We start from the raw sequence: 13,794 nt of genomic DNA, 5'->3' as shown, positions 1-13,794 counted from the left end.
ACTTTATGGCTACTAAATAAATACGTACATAGGTATATATATACCACATACATAAATGAATAAACTAACAAATAAATCTTCAATTGATTATTTTCTGTAGATCATAATGTTTTTAACTCTGTAGGTGTTAGGATACTTACCAAACTCACAGCACGTTTTGCTGAGAGAATATTCTCCTTTTAAATTTTATTTAAATATAAATTAAATCCTACAATAATTAATTTTACAAGGAAGACTTGCCAAATTAATTATTGCCATTTACTCTTTTGAATGTTTTGCAAAATATAGATATTGCACTACCAAAGTCTTTCTCAATTTCAAACTAAAGACAAGCAAAAGAGCTTTTGGCTTTTGGTCGGGAGAAGGCCAAGGTGCAACTCTCTTTGGTCCTCTGGAATCGACACCATGCTGCCTAAATTCGACCCCAAGAAGATCAAAGTCATCTTTGATCCAGGCCACTGGGTCTGTCTCTAAAAATGGTAGGTGATGACATCGCCACGGCAACTGGTGATTGGAAGGATCTGAGGATGACAGTGAAACTGACAGTTCAGAACAGACAGGTCCAGATTGAAGAGCTACCTTCTGCCTCTGCCCTGATTATCAAAGCCCTCAAGGAACCGCCAAGAGACAGAAAGAAGCAGAAAAACATTAAGCACGGTGGAAATAATCACTTTTGATGAGTTTGTCAACATTGCCTGACAGAGGCAGCACCAATCTTTAGCCAGAGAACTCTGGAACCATTTAAGAGATCCAGGGGACTCCCCGATCTGTGGCTGCAATGGTGATGACCGTGACCCTCATGATATGATAGGAGACCTGAATAGTGGTGCAGTGGAAGGCCAGCTAGTTAAGAACTAGAAATGAAAATAATATTTCAAAGGATCATTTGACAACCTAAAACAAACAACAACAAAAAAAGACAAGCAAAAGAATGTGAAAATATGAGAAAATATGTATGTATTTTTGAAGTACTTTTTGGCATTCAAGGTCAGCTTCATCTCAAACTTCTCTTATTTAGTTATCCTGGACTTATGTATATCAAATAATTATAAATATAGGCAACTATAGTAACTAGAGCATCCCTATGTCATGGACACAGTTATAAGTTATGTCTACACACAAAATAAACAACCCTTAAGTACATTTCTGCTCCAAATCTCTTAATTTCTATATATTCCATCGTTATCAAACTAAGTTTCTGATTTTTTTTACTTTAAACTGAATTTGACATGCATATTGTCACCTCAAAACCAAATAATTCTATCATCTATTGAACTTTTTAATTGAATTGCAACAGCATTCACAATGTTTTGTTTTCAGCAAAATGCACATCAAAGACTTTAATTCTATTAATAGAATTAAAAATGTTAAACCATTATGAAATTAGTCCATTTTCTAATTAAATCATCTCCTAGAGTGACATTAATCTGGCATATCTAACTATTTGCAAAGTCCTACTAACAGTCGAACACATTAACAGAGATTGTTTTATTTTCTTGTGCATTCCCAGGAAAACTTGAAGTAGAAAGTAAGAGACGTTAATTTAGAACAGTCGCTTGATGTAAATGAAATGTCAAGCTTCACAGGATGGTATGTAAATGCACTTTCCATAGCTATATGTGTTTAATAGCGGTGATTGTCATAGTCTCCTAAATAGTGTATTAGTTATCTCTTGCTGCAGAATACATTTTCTCAAAATTTTAGTTGAAACAGCTCAGTTTTTGAGCGTTGAAAGTCTAGGAACAGATTAACTGGGTGGTTCTGGCTCCGGATCTCTCACAAGGTTGTAATCAAGCTGTTGGCAGGGTCTGCAATTATTTGAAGACTCACCTAGGGCTGGAGAATTTGCTAGCGTGCTCACTTCCATAGTAGCTGGCAGGCCACAGTTCCTGTCTGGCTATTGGCCAGAGGCTTTAGTCTCTCCCTATGTGAGCCTCTTCATAGCAGCTGTTTTCCCCAGAACAAGAAGAGAGAGAAAGAGAGAGAGAGGAAAAAAGAGAGAGAATGAGTAGGTGCTCAAGATGAAAATCATAGTCTTTTCTAACCTAATGTTGAATGTGCCATGCCATCATTTCTGCTGTTTGTCATACTGACCAGCCTTTGTGTGGAGGGGACTATACTTGGGTAGGAATACCAGGAGACAGAGGTCACTGGGCACCTTCACAGAGGCTAGGCCAACTTGGAAACACAACTAGTAACTTGTTGTTTTTATTTATTTTTTGTATTATTTAAATACTAGTTAGTTAACATATAGTTTAATAATGATTTCAGGAATAGAATTCAGTGCTTGTTCACTTACATACAACACCCAGTGCTCATCCCAACAAGTGTCCTCCTTAATGTCTATCACCCATTTAGCCCATCCCCACCCAATACCCCGCCAGCAACCCTCCGTTTGTTCTCTGCATTTAAGACTCTCTTATGATTTGTCGCCCTCTCTGTTTTTATCTTATTTTCCTTCCCTTCCCCTATGTTCATCTGTTTTGTTTCTGAAATGCCACAGATGAGTGAAGTCATATGATATTTGTCTTTCTCTGACTTACTTTGCTTAGCACTCTAACTTTGAAAGTAGATGAAAATGTGAAAATTCTAGATTTCAACTGGCATAGGTGTCACCGCACTCCTTGTGGAGTGTGGGAAAGGTTAACTGACATTTGCACAAAAACACACGTATTGTCAACTTTCCAGAGAAACAGAAAATGCAGTGCCTAATTTTTTTCTCAAATATTTATTTTTGTTTTCTTGAATTCATTGCAATCAAAAGAGTTCTTTAAAAAAAATGTGTTGCCGCACAATGAAATAAATAGCTTTAGAATGATGTCATGTAAATAATGACCAAAAAAACTCCAGAGCAAGTGTGTTCAGACAGCTATCTCTGTTTGACGGCTCAACAGCGAAGCCTGCATCCCCACGCATATCACGGAGAAACCAAATCTACAATTCTTCAGACTCACCACCGAGCCATCAAATGGTGACCAGGCAAACTTGTGCCTACTGCAGGCTGAAGCATGGACAGTGATGCGACCAGCTGGTGGAAGTGGCCAGCCAGGGTGAAGAAGTTATTTCAGCCCCCTTCCTCCAAGGAGAGCACAAGAGTTAACTCCCCCTCACTGCTGGTGTCTCAGAGTACTAGTTATTTTATTCAAGTGTTCTTCAAGAAGAGTTTAGTGCTTTGGGGAAAGGGCAGAGAGAATAGGGATAGATATAGGTAATCATCCTTTAGATATAAGCACCTTTTACAGTGAGAACTCTGTTAAGTGCATGTGATTCTCCTAAATTATTATGGAGACCACGCGAGAAACTAGGAGTATTACCAAACCCATCTTAATTTATCATTGTGTAATGATAAATAAGCAAAATGCAGTGGTGCACTAATAATGCTTTATTTAAAGCAAATAAAAATCCAGAACAGATGCTAAACCGAATGGCATCCCAGGCTGATAGCAATACACCCAGATTGTCCTGGAAAAGTCAGTGTACCATCACTGATCATTTTAATAGCCTTATATTTTGGCTAAGGAGCGGAGCCGAATGTCTGTTCCCATACATACTATGAGGATAGCATTTCTAAAACATTTCGTGGTAGTAATTAATCTGTGACCAATATCGTTCCTGGTAAATGCATTATCACAAACTGGAAGTCATAGGAAGAGTGGCAAAGATTGGGATAAAAGTATCTGTTTTTTATATCCGTTTCGTTTGAAAATGCAAACCATAAAGTCATTCCAGTCATACTATGTTTGTCTCAGAAATAGAGATATTTTCATACTATGAGAGGATGTTTTTAATAAGGGTGTAAACATTAGATTAGTAGAAAGACGGTAAACAATTTGAACATCAAGTAATAAATGGCTGTTTGGGCAGATGTTAATTACATACCTATTTCTAATACTTTAAAGAGTGTTTGATAAGCTTGGAGACATTTTGAGTCATTTCCATGAGAATCTTGGTATGTCTACAAAGAGGAAGTAAAATTCAGGGAATAGAATTCCCACTGGATAGTCATGAGACCTGAGATACACCCTCTCTCTGATGTTAATACGTGATTCAGTCAAGAGAATACTGCATTTCCTCAATCTAATGGCTCATAAGCTCTAAAAGTTTGTTTTTTTTCCAATACTACACTGTATGTTAACTAACTTGAATTTAAATAAATATATTTAAAAACAAGTAAAAGTTATTTTTTTAAAAAGTACCATTATGGGGGCACCTGAGTGGCTCAGTCAGTTGAACATCTGACTCTTAATTTCGGCTCAGGTCACAATCCCAGATCCCATAATTGTGGGATGATCGAATCCCACATCAGATTCTGCTCTGAGCATGGACACTGCTTAAAATTTTGTCTCCCTCTCTCCTTCTGCCCCTCTTCCCTACTTGTGCTGTAACAGAGAAATAAATAAATAAATAAATAAATAAATAAATAAATGTACCATTATGAAAAATTTCAAGCACAAAGAAAATCTATGCACCTACTACTAAAATTTAACAAATGCAGAAATTTTATCATGGGAATTGATGGGTTGGGAGAATTTTCAGTATTACTAGATACTAAAAGTTGAACTCTAGTACACATTACAGCAATATAGTCTTACTTGTTTTTTCCAGAATTAGATTTTTCTATCAATTTATGTAGTATATTGTTGTATTAATTTTAATTTACCTTGCATTAGAAACTGAGCATGTATTAATATAGGTATGGAACTGCAGGGTTTTCATTTCTGTCTTAGCTGTTCATATCCTTTACGTTTTTACTGATGTATTTACCTATTTCTTCATGTGTAGAGATATCTTACAGGTGTTGTTTAGTAATTCTTTTACGCCAAAACAATTCAAATATTCTTTTCAAGTCAGTATTTGTCCTTTGTGCCTCTGGCATATTACTCAGCATATATTCTCCAGGTTCGTCCACATGTTCACAAATTAAAGGATTTTCTTTTTTTTTTTTTAAGGTGTAATGATATTCTGTTGAATCGATATACCACATTTTCTTTACCCATTCACCCATCAATAGATATTTAGTTGGTTCCCATGTCTTAGCTATTATAAATAATGCTGGATGCAACATGGAGTGCCTATATCTTTTCAATATCCTGATTTCAGTTCTTTTGTCTTGTCAGATCATATTAATTCTATTTTTAAGTTTTTTGAGAACTCTCTGTATTCCTTTCCAAAGCAGCTGCAACCTTTTACATTCTTAGCTGTAGTGTACAAGGGTTCCAGTTTTCCCATAATCTCACCAACATCTGTTGTTGTTGTTTCCATTATTATTATTATTATTATTATTATTATTGCTTTAATAATAGCCATCCTAAGTTGTGTGGTGTGAGATGATATTCATTATAGTTTTGATTTGCATTACCTCTGTAATAAATGATGTTGAACATCATTTCTTATACTTGTGGGCCATTTGTATGCCTTTGTGGAGAAGTGTCTATTCAGTTCCTTTTCCCATTTTTAAATTGGATTATTATTATTAATATTATCTTTCTACTGAGTTGCAGAAGATTTTTATGTATTTTGGAAATACTTCTTTTCAGACACATGGTTTGGAAATATTTTCTCCCATATTGTAGGTTTCCTTTTCGTTCTGTTGTTTCCTTTGCTGTGAATTTTTTTTTTTTTTTTTTAGTTTGACATAGTCCCACCTGTCAGTTTTGCTTTTGTTGCCTGAGCTTTTGATGTCAGAACCAAGAAGTCATTGCCAACACCTATGTCAAGAAAAGCGTTCCTTTTGTTTTCTTCTAGGAGTTTTACAGTTGCAGATCTTACATTTTTAAGACTTTAATCCATTTAGAGTTGAGTTTTGTGTAAGATAGGAATCCACTTGTATTTTTTTTTTTTATATTCGGTAATTTATCCCATACCTTTTGTGGAAGAGACTATCCATTCCCCATTGTGTGTTCTTAGCACTCTTGTCAAAGATCAGTTGATCATATATGCGCAGGTTTATTTGTGGCTCTCTATGTGGTTTTCTTATATTGCCAGCATTATCAACTACACTTGTTGGTAGAAATATTATATAAATATATAAGGATATATATGTGTGTATAGATATATAGATATATATGAAATCTGTTTTAGTCATGATGATAGTAAGTGTATTGCTCTTATTAATATGAAATATAACTTTCTGTGACTCTTGCATTTTCTCATTATTTGGACACAAATGTATGGTAATGACTATTTATATCCATCCTCCACTCACCTGCCCCTCAATATCTTTGGCATCACTAGCTTGGAAGATGATAAGCAAAGAGATACCCATATGGTTAAAAATATTGTGCCTCAAATCCTTACCAGCCTCCCATTCTTTTGCTTGATCTCTCTGTCAATGCCTGTCTTATTTTGGCTTGGTCTTATGATGACTCAAATGTTCTTAGAATCATTCATTTTTTTCTCTCTAGTCAATGACTCTTCTGTCTCTGGAGTCTTTCACTTTTGCTGTTCTGTCCTCAAACTTGATGATGTGAGTTGGCCTTTGGGTCACCTCATTTTTCTCTCCTTCACCATTATTGGCTTGTCAATACTTTATTGTTTCCTCTGTACACATCATTTCTTTTACTCTCTCACCATCTTACTGTTTTCTACTCCTATTGTGACTGTTTGGAGGTGACAAAAAAATTCTACAATGCTTCTAGTATGATAAGACTTCACTTGGATGTATATTTTCACATTTTCATGGATAACTTTCTACTCTACTTTCCCATCTTTTTGAACTTGTCTCCAGGATCAGCTACAGAAAATAAAATTGAATTAATTCAAGTGATGAAACAAATTTTCTTTGTTCTGTGGCAACTGGACACCATCCAGACTTTTTAGCAAGAACCTGTCATAAAACCTGCTTTCACAAAATATCTTTAGTGACAGCAGGGTGAAGAAATTGTAGGTTAGAGAAATTCAGGTATCAGATCTCAGGGGATTGTTGAAGGACACTAGAAGTCACATAATAATGATCACTTAGATCAGTGTTTGAAGAACAAAGAATCAATCTGAAAAAAAAAATTGTAGTAGGTAATATCATAGTTTAGTGAATGGTTTCACGGAGAGGGGTAGAGAGAACAGAAATCAAGTTGTCTATCATTCAGGTTTCCAGTGTGAGTAACCTAGAAAATGGAATCAGAAAGAGAAACAGTTTTAATTTGGATATTACAACCGTATTTTTTTAATATTTCAATTTTTAATTGAATGATCCATGTGGCCTTCAGATAGAGGTAACCAGCAAATCATTACAATTATAAGCAATTACACTGCAATTCAGTAGAGAGTTGTAGAATGGAGCAATGAATTTTTGGAGTCATCCTTATACATGTGGGAGAATACTAATTATTTATATGGAGAGAGCCACAAATACAAGTATCAGTGATTTGTCAATGTTGCTCTAGAAAGAATCCTTTTGCAGAATGTTGTTTTATTATCAAACAACTAATAGTATTGGTCAGTTTATTCTAGGCATTTTAGGTTAGTTTTTTTTTTTTTAAATACATGTGAGATTCTGTAAGTTTTCTGGAGATGTGAAAATAATTTTGCATATGTCGACATTTAAAGAAAAGCAAGGGCAGGTCATGAGATGATTATAACAAAACCAACTCCACAGTTACAAATAAAAACAAAAAGCAACATTTTTCTTTAAATCAGTATTCAAATTTTCTGCCCTTAGCTGCATAATATTCAGCAGCAAAAACAGCCAATTGGAGAAAAAGAAGAGAGAAGAAACATGTTCACAAAATAATTTGACCCAACAATATTCTCTGATTGTTTATTTCTAAACAAGATACTAGAAGGATACCTCAAGGACACTTGTAGATTTGTAGAAATAAGGAACAAACACCACTCTGCATTTTTGCGTACTAATTTGTCTCCTATATATTCTATAATTAAATTCCGTGACAGAGTCAGGCTTTGACCTAGCTGTAAAAGCAACCTGCTTAAGGACCAAGTGCTCTATTTTCATATACACCGAAGGACCTTCTGCTGGAAAACACGAATGAGCAGGCTACAGGAGAGTCGGTACCGAGGACTTTGAACCTCAGACCACACAAAGATGCGTGAACAGGCTGCCATCCTACTTAAATTATCCATTCTTGTATTTTAGGTGCTGTGTGCAGTTCTTTGTAATCAAAATGCTCAAAATGTTTTCTGAATGAATGAATAAATTTTCCTTTATCAGCAATGACCTCTTTACCAAAATGGAAAGAACTTAATCATTACCAAAGTCTGGAAGGCCACTTTTCCCTAAAACTATATCTTCATCTCCCTGTTTTTCTTATTTTCCCCAACCTTCTTATCTGGCTTAACTCTTTTGTAAGGGATTCCAAGAACAGTCACTGACACTTTGTAGAATTTAAGTAACATTTGGGGAATGAATGAATGAATAAATTAATGAATAAATGAATGGATGTATTCTGCCATTTTGAGTGGGACCCTTAAACAGCTACTCCAAATGCAGAAGGTTTTTTTTGTTTGTTTTTCTTATTATTTTGATTACTGTTAATATTAGTATCTTTACAGACTTCCAAAGGCATATTTTAATGAATCTCCCATATCCATTCAACATATAGTTACCTGACTTTGTATTCTCTAAGCCAGCATTTTAAATGTTGAATGATAAATTATGGGTAACCATGATATTCTGTGGTTTAGGGTGGGTTTTGTTAATCTTTATAGAACATTATGAAGTGGGTATTCTACTTATCCTCATTTTATGTATGAGGAAACTAAATATCAGATAAATTAAGTAACATCTCCAGTGAAAGAGACAAGATTTAAACTCAGATGTGGGAGCTGTAACTGTTTTTAATATCGTCATATTCTGGGGAAGCTTATTTTACATGAGAATAACCCACTCAACACTGTAACCTTACAATTCCTTGCACGTCTCCAGGCTTCTATTCCACTCCAGAACTGGGCATGATCTCTTGGAAATGCTTCACATTAGAATTCCAGCACTATATTTCTAGTACTTTGGAATGTTTTATCGTTCCAACACTTTCACGCTCTTATCCTTACCTCACCTACCCCGAGCTTTCATAGACCTCCACTCCTTCATCGCCTTTTCTTTAATCTGTCATCCCTTTCCTGCCCTAACACATTTTCTTCCTCCACCTTGAACAAGTAGTGGCACTTTATTTGTAAGAAGACAAACCAAACTCAAATTATTCAAGCAAAAGTTTATTTTTCAATTATTAGCAATCCTAGATTACAAAGTACATAAAGGTATTGACTCAAATGACAGAATTTAGGTGTTCAGCTGAGTTTGAACATGGCTCAATTCAGGTGCTGAACTATCTCATCAAAATATTGTCTCCTCTCTTATTCCTACATCCTGGCTCTTCTAGGTATGTAAGCTCCTGGTTGAAACATATTTACAAATTTGTATTCTATCTTCCTTATTCTCAGGAAATGTATTCTACCAACTTAGACTAATTTAAGACCTTATAAAGTATTAATTCTTTTATTTCTGACCAGCCCAACTTTGAAGTTTTTAAATGTATTCTCCCTTCCTTTCTTCCAATGTAAGAGATTGAGTTGTATTCTATTGTTATTCCTGTTGTAATTATTGTTGTTGTTGCTATTCCATTTTCTGCAGTAGTTACCCATTCTATTGTGTATGCTTGCCAGTGACTTCTTTCCTTCACCTTAGGTATGCTCTTGAACAGTCACCACAAATGCTTCCCAGTGCTATGATACTGCTTCATTGCCCTCCTTCCTTGCTCAGGTGGGCTTTTAAAAGGTTAAGTCTTGGGGTGCTTGGGTGGCTCAGTTGGTTAAGCACCCTGACTTTGACTCACGTCACTATCTCTCAGTCCATGGGTTTGAGCTGTACTGACAGCCCACAGCCTGGAGCCTTCTTTGGTTTCTGTAACTCCCTCTCTCTCTGCCCCTCTCCCACTCATGCTGTCTTTCTCTCTCTCTCAAAAATAAGTAAACATTAAAAAAAAATTTAAGTTAAGTCCTCACTAACACTCCCTGATTCTTTTCTTCTCAGTTCTTTTTTAAGCTCATTGCATTATAGTTTCTTCCTCTACTCTGTTGAGATTGTTTTGGCAGATATTGCCTTTAATGTCCTTATTGCCAAATTCAAATGATAAATTTCATTCCTTATCTTAGTGGACATATGGGCTTGTTCTCTAATGCTTCTTTTTGATTTTTCTTTTACATTTATTTATTTTTGAGAGACAGAGTGAGACAGAGCGCGAGCAGAGGAGGGGCAGAGAGAGAAGGAGACACGGAATCCAAAGCAGGCTCCAGGCTCCAGGCAAGCGTTCAGCACAGAGCCTGATGCAGGGCTTGAACCCATGATCCATGAGATCATGACCTGAGCCAAAGTTGGATACTTAACTGAGTGAGCCACCCAGGCACCCTTCTAGTGCTTCTTTTTGGTTACTTGGCCATCATTAAGAAGACTCTCTTACATTCTTTTTACTTTTCGACCATTCCTTTCTGGCCTTCTTCATGAAATTCCTAAAGGTAGGTCTTACCCATGATCCTTTCATTGATCCACTATGTTTTATTCCAAATATGTTACTTGGAAGAGTTTATCTATAGATCCCTGATGGTCCTCTTGAAATCTGACTTTTTCATCCCATAACTGTTTTGCCTTCTTCCCTTATTTATATTCCCCAAATACTTCAACTTCAACATGCTCAGACTCACCATTTCTGTAACTGGCCTCACCAGTGTTGCTGCTGTCCTTCAGAAAAACTAAAGGTTGACTGTTGTTAACTCCCCATCATCATCATCATCATTACCGTCAATCACTTGATATTATTATATTTGTATTTCTGGAATCTTTTTTAATACTGGGTACACAATAGCTTTTAAAACAAGAAAACCAATAAACTATGTTAATAAATAATACATTTCCATCTTTTAAGCAAACTTCATGCAACTATCTAAGTACATATCAACATCATCATCACCATCATCATCATCATTAATTTAGTCCTCTTACTAAATTAGCCTACCTTTGAGAAAAGAACCATAATTTATAGTTACATCCCCTGTTTCTTCAAAGTGTTTGCCCCTTTGTTGAGGTTAGTAAATGTTACTAAATGAAGTAAATGAAGATTTTCTGTCAGTAAACCTTAGATTTTGGTCTTACTGGAATAATTGAAATAGGGCCTTCCTTCTTAATTTTCTTCTTTTCCTTCCCCTTCTCATCCTCCTCCTTCTTTTTATCATCACTTACTATATTAGTTGACTAGAGTTACCATAACAAAATACCATAGTCTGGGTAGCTTAAACAGCACAAATTTATCTCCTACAGTTGTAATGACCGTAAGTCCAAGATCAAGATACCAGCAGGATTGGTTCTTCCGGGGCCTCTTTCCTTGGCTTTCAAATGGCCACCATCTTGCTGCTTCTTCACATAGTTGTCCCTGTGTGCATGCATGCATTTAATGTTTCCCTGTCTTCTAACCTCTTGCTATAAGGACATCAGTCAAATTGGATTAGGGCATAAGCTAAAGGCTTAATTTTATTTATTTTCTTTATTTTTCATTTCTTTTCTTTTTTGGTTTTGTTTTGTTTTGAGAGAGAGAGAGCACAAGTGAGTGAGGTACAGAGAGAGAGAGAGAGAAAAACCCGGGGTGGGGGGGGGGGAGGAGAGAACAAGAGAGAGAGAGAGAGAGAGAGAGAGAGAGAGAAAGGGGGCTCACCCAAAGCAGGGCTCCTGCTCACCCACACCAGGGCTTGAGCTTGCCAGATGTGGGGCTCAAGTTCACCCAATGTGGGACTCAAACTCATGAACCATGAGATCACAACCAGGGCCAAAATCGAATGTTTAAAGACTGAACCACCCAAACTCCCTGAAGGCATAATTTTAGATTAATCACCTCTTTAAAACCCTTATCTCCAAATACAATCACATTCTGAGTACTGTATTGGAGGTTAGGACTTCAACATATGGATTTTGCAGGAATACATTTCTGTCCATAACACTCACTCATTTGGTTATTTTATCTTGTCTCAATATTTAAAGTCATGAGATGATGATCATATTTTTAGTTCTAGCCTGGACCAATCCCCTAAAATAAAGTCTTGGCAACCCCATCCTTCCGGGTCTTTAAGACAGATGCTTCTGAACTCAACACTTTTTTTTTCCACCCTCTAGCCCATTTGCAAACTCTTGGCCCTTCCTTCAGAATACATCCAGATTCTGACCAGCACTTCTCATTACTTCCTTATAGTCACTGCACTACAATCAACCAATTTCCGTTTCTGGGACTATAAATGCCTCCTATCCACTCCTCATTTGAAACTCCACCTCTATTCTACTTCCAACCCTCTATAGTGTTTCCATGGTGCAATAGCCAGAGTGATCAATGTTAAAAACAAAATCAGATGATGTGACTCTTCAATCCAAAGATTTCCAGTAGCTTTCTGTCTCACTCAGGGTAAAAGCCACCAATAAAACAGCTCATGGGGCAGTAAATGATTGGGTTCCCAAGCACTTTCCCCCATGCCACCACTACCTCTTTGACTTATTCTTATGTGCCTACATCATTTACTCACTCTCCTTTCACCACACAGGTCTCAGTGGCTTTTCTTCTACCATATTAGGTATATTTCTGTCTCAAAGACATTTCACTGGAAGTTCCTTCTTCCCTGGAATGTTCCTTCCCCAGGCATTCTCACGATATATTCCCTAACCTTCTTCTGACCTTTACTCAAATGTCTCCTTCTTTGTGAGGCTATCTGTGACCTCCAAATACAAGATAACAGGCCAATCCCTAACTCCCATGCTTTACTCCCTTTCTTGTTTTACTTTCTCCCGATGCACTTGGGGGAAATAATTTATATTTTAATGATTTATTTATTTTATATCTCATCTACCCTAACCCCCAACTATATATATCCACTAGAATCTGAGTTCTGTAGGGAAAACATTTTTTTTTTATTTTTCATAATCTAGAAGAAAAAGAAAATTTGTATTCTGAGGCAGCAGTGATAAAATATGTGAATTCTTGAGATGTGAGGTATTGTTATAGATGTTCTAGCGATATTAGCGTTTTCTATAGGCTAGGCTTTCCTCTTTATTAATATTGACGAAGACAGATTGTTTCTGATTTCTAACTCCAAAATTTACATTAAGTGCTCAGTAAATATCACATACAAATGATGATGATAGTAACATCTGATCAAGAATATGCCAAATACTGTTATGTTTTCTGGTTTTCAGGAAGACCAAAATATTATTATTTAAAGAAAACTGAACTTTAGTTTCTGCACAGATTGTCAGCATCGGAGCCTTATTACAGTATTTGTGTGTCATCACCAGCCTTTTTGGACCTTATCAGAGTCTAGTCAGCCTATTCACTGATGCCTCTGTCATGTTTCTCCTCATTTGAAAGCTTCCTCAGAGTAACTAAATACAACATTTGTGAATGAGAAAAGCAAGTTCAGTCCTCAGGTCATCTTTCTGTGAGGAATAGGCTATATGAAAAATGAATCCCAGTTTATAATCCCAGGGATACAGAGTGTCACGTATTACTTCCTGGTCTTAAATTTGCTTAAATTTTGACTCTCAGTTCCCAACCTGCCTTGGAGCCATGAAAGGCAACTTTATTTATCCTGAAGTTCTCTTTCCACCCCAGCATAGTGCAATTCCTCAATGACCTGACGGGTGGAGGTTCCTAGGAGTTCACTTCAGTCCTTAGGCATCTTTCTTTCCCAGTTATCACAGAGACCCAACTGTCCCAGTGTTCCCTCAAGTGCTGGCTTTGCTGCTTCTGTGCCTTAGATAGAGCCCAGGAATCATGGACAAGCCTGGACCTACATAAAAATCCCTCCTGA

At 36.4% G+C, this 13,794-nt stretch overlaps 1 long non-coding RNA gene across 10 annotated transcripts in view; it reads left to right on the top strand.

Annotated features, from left to right (window-relative positions):
- LOC147579786 (uncharacterized) overlaps positions 1–13,794 on the top strand; it is a 494,570-nt gene that overhangs the window by 251,049 nt on the left and 229,727 nt on the right. For 3 of the 10 annotated variants that reach the window (XR_015252117.1, XR_015252115.1, XR_015252120.1), the window contains one exon: positions 1,511–1,590. The exons of the other annotated variants lie outside the window; for them this stretch is intronic. This is a non-coding gene — a long non-coding RNA (uncharacterized LOC147579786). The remainder of the gene's footprint in view (positions 1–1,510; positions 1,591–13,794) is intronic. 10 annotated transcript variants of the gene reach the window in all.

The sequence above is a fragment of the Puma concolor genome, chromosome B3 (assembly GCF_028749965.1).
Source record: "Puma concolor isolate L17-30 chromosome B3, mPumCon1.1.hap2, whole genome shotgun sequence".
Taxonomy (NCBI): Eukaryota; Metazoa; Chordata; class Mammalia; order Carnivora; family Felidae; genus Puma; species Puma concolor.
The sequence above is the reverse complement of the archived record's forward strand: the minus strand, read 5'-3'. Positions and strand labels throughout refer to the sequence as shown.